This window comes from Camellia sinensis, chromosome 9 (assembly GCF_055761805.1).
Source record: "Camellia sinensis isolate YWXY chromosome 9, ASM5576180v1, whole genome shotgun sequence".
In the NCBI taxonomy this organism is placed as follows: domain Eukaryota; kingdom Viridiplantae; phylum Streptophyta; class Magnoliopsida; order Ericales; family Theaceae; genus Camellia; species Camellia sinensis.
In genome coordinates this window covers 84,723,314-84,727,255 of record NC_138969.1, presented here as the reverse complement: position 1 = coordinate 84,727,255, position 3,942 = coordinate 84,723,314, and positions in this window count along the sequence as shown.

The following is a 3,942-nucleotide window of genomic DNA, read 5'->3' as shown; positions in this document are numbered from 1 at the left end:
CTGCTCTCCCTTTATTAGAGCGAACACCCATCAAGGGAGGCACCAGGTGCATCTAAATGAATGTCGTGTAGTCCCCCTCTCCGAGAAAATAGTCTGCCTCCATGCCTCACATAAAGTCAATGATCTCCTAAGGGGAGAGACTCTCTGTGGCCCACATGGATGGCGGAGGTGGCATGGGAACCGTCTGTAGTGTCAAATCTAACGTCTGGCACAAGAAGCGCCCACCTATGAACCTAGCTCAGCCTACTGGTCCCTCAAGCACGAGCCAATAGCGAGAAATGCCCCAAGCGCCAGCGAACTGATATTTGACACCCTCTGGCATTGTCACCCAGGGCTGCCACGTGATCTGCAGACAGCAAGTGCATAGATTGATTAGTTGCCATTAGATATGAAATATGAATCGGAGCTGAAAGCAGAAAGAACTGTGAGTTTTGAGTTACCTCTATTGCCTTCACCGTATCGAAATACCGACGGAAAAATGAAAGGATCTATCGGGTGCTCGGCTGACATCTCCCGTCATACCGGTGAGAGTATGGCACCCCAGTAGGCATCTCGACCTCTGGCTCTGGGGCAAACGTCAGAAAATAGGCATGCACCCATAGCTATAAAAAAGTAAGAGGACGATAGTGAGTATACAGCAGATAAACACAGATAATACGGAAAGCAGAGTATGTGTGCAATGTCCAAAACAATTACAGAATGCAAAGAATATAGAATACAGAGAAAATGCAGAAAGCAAGGTGTGTAGTACAGCGTACAGAAAGTGCAAATGTGAAGCAGAAATCAGACTATGTGTATGCAGTGTACAGAAAGTGCAAAGCAGAAAGCACGGCAGAGAATGTAAATAGAAAAGTAAAGCATACCTCCCAGGCTCTCCAATAGCTGCCAACACTATTCCCGCTCCTGCGGTATGTCGAGCTCATACAGCAGTATAGGGTAGCGAGGCCAGCGCCGCCCCAGTCATAATGCTGAACCTGAGTCAAGTGCACCAAAGCACTCAAGAGATATAGCCTGATTGTGTTCGCCCTATCGGCGAATAAGGTAGTGCCAAAGAGGAACATCAAGAAGCCTCGGGCATACTGCTCGATCTTCTCTACAGTCTCCGGAGCTATCCCTCTGAACTGGTCTGCAAACTAGCTGTACCAAACTGTCCCCAATCAGAAGATAGGTGGGCATGCCCCCAGTAAATAGATCCAGGCGGCCTCCCACTCACCCATGTCAGTATCATGTGGGATCCGCCGGCCTCCTACCTCGATGCCCCTTAGCATAGCAAAATCATATGGGGTCATTGTCATGTCTCATGCGGTAGAGAAATGGAAAGAGTTGGTGGTGTCCCACCATCTCTCTACCAGCGCGCCAAGTAGGGACCTGCTTGCCATGAGGCGCGACAACCCCATGCAGAATAAACCAAACCCCGCCTAGTCGACGATCTGGCGGACACCGACGTGGAGGTCCATGTACCACTCCCTCGCCGATGTGGTCCCATATCCTCAGGTAAAACGAGAGTCCACCTGTGTTCAGAGTAAGCAGATGGAAGGGAGTGTAAGAAATACAGTGCATGAAAGTGTTCAGAGTAAGCAAATGAAAGGCAATGTAAGGAATACAGTGCGTGAATGTATTTGGGGTGAACAGATGAAAGATAGTGCATAAGTGCGAGCTATACAGGAAATGTAAAGTACATCGCAGAAAATGAAGGCAAACAGTGCGTACCTCAAAGGCACCATGAGATAAGTGAAACTTTGGCTCTCGCAGCAAGAGATCTGCTGGTGCGCCTCGTGCAAATCTGTTAAAATGACAGACCGTATCGAGCGGTAGTACATGCGTCTCAGGGTGGTATCTCTCTGGGCCGAAAGGTCAGACTCTGGGTGGTAATGGTATGTACTCGGGATCTCCCTCCATCCCTGGAGAGCCTCCGTCATGAGGAATGTCGTCTGCCATCTGGAAAGAAGGTGAAAAAGTAGGCGAAAATGAGCAAAATAGGTGGAAAATGCCGAAAGTCAACTCTCGGAGAGAGAAAATAGAAGAAAAAGTCAAAGCCCGGGAAAAGGCACCAAACTCAAAACAAACTCGAGGCAAACAAACCTGAAGTGGAAAAAATGGAGAAAAAAGCACCGAAAACAAATTTCAATCAGTTCAAAATGGAGGAAATCAAGAGGTTTTAGTGAAATCAACTTCACGTGGGGCGTTGGAAAACACGTATAAAGCACGGATCTAGGAGGAAAAAGTGTCTAGGAGGAAGAGGAAGCAATTTCGGCAATATAGGTGTGAGCAAATGAGGTTCGGAGATGTGTACTTAAAGATTTTTGTGCAAAAAGACCAAAATGGCCCAAACTGCCATAAGTGGCCGACCGGCCACTTTTTGTGGCCGACCGCCACCTTTTCTGGCCGATAAGATTCCCAAGTGGCTGACATTTCTTCAGGGTGGCCGACAGGCTTCCAGTGTTCTCCCTGTGTGTTTTTATGCTGTTTTGTGTCCTTGGTTCTCGAGAAAGTGTAAGAAAAGTTCACCTTTCAGCTTAAAGTGTCTTTACAGAAGTTTCGAACCATGTCTTTGATGCATGATTCATCGTCAGTCGGCATGAACGAGGTGTATCCTTTTGAAATATATTGTAACTCCTTCGAGAGGTAAATTGGAGGTTGCAACTGAATCAGTTTTATTAAGGCATGCTTTTTATCGTCACATAGAATGTGCATTTCTTTATTCGGTATTTTGCGTCGAGCATGTTGTTATCCTCGCATGGAACATGCATTTTCGTGATTGATTATTGTGTGCATCCTGTCCTATTGCATAGACTATGCATTTCTCCGTCTCTTGAATAAAACATGCTTTTGTTATTACTGCATAGAACATGCTTTGCTAATCTTGCATAGAACGTGCACGCTTGCTATATGATACTTGTGAATATTCTTTCTTATGTAGGCACGATATTGTATGCATGGTTCATTCAAGGCTGATGCAACCACATGATATTGTATTTATGGTTCATTTAGAGGAGCTGTAGGTGAGACCGCTCCTGTCCTTTGATGCCCCTCCCCCGGTGCTTACACCATTGCCTCCTTGCTTTGGTTAGAAACATTCGGGTACGCCCGGTGTTTACACCACTACTTGTTTTGGTGAGAAACATTGGGACATGCTCCGATATTTATACCACTTCCTTGGTTAGAAGGATTTGGAACGTGTTCCGATGCTTATACCACCCTGTTTGGTTAGAAACATTGGGACGTGTCCCGATGTTCTTACTTGCGAGCCATAAGTTGAGCATGCATTTTCTTCCCTTTTATGCTATCATCTTAGCACTTTTTGGCCACTGTTTTGGCATGCATGAGGTCTATTTAGGGTTGGTTTGGTCCATGAAGCATTGTATTGCATGTCTCTAGTGTTGTTTGCTTCACTAGTATCATCATTTTAGTCCCTTAACATGTTATGCATGCATTGTTTGCATGTTTGAGTCTTGTGTTTCATGCCATATCAGCATTAAACAGCTGCAACCTCCCCCATTTCTTCATTTTTCAATTTGCTTTGAGGTTGGTTTAGCCTTAAGGTTGTGTTTAAACATGAGGTAGGGTTGGTGCTCAAATGGCTTTAACCCTCTTTTGAGGGTTCCTCCTAGTCAAAGGCATCATCCCTCTTATGCCTTAAACCCCCTCTTTTTGGTTGACCTCTCCTCGTTAGAGGACACTCACATTACACTTAACCGGTTAAAGAATGAATCGGTAATATTAAAATGTGTAAACAAAATCAACCAAGTAAAACATGCCAAGATAACACATGTTGTTTGCATTGCATTGTGTTTGGATCGGACGTTAATCCAAACACAAGAAATGTGAGATGTTTCATACTCTAAGTGATGAAACGTGTCACATTTCTTGGTCGCCAACCCTCTTGACCATGCATGATAGAGGTGGAGGCTCTTATGTGTTGTTTGTGCATTCCCTAACATT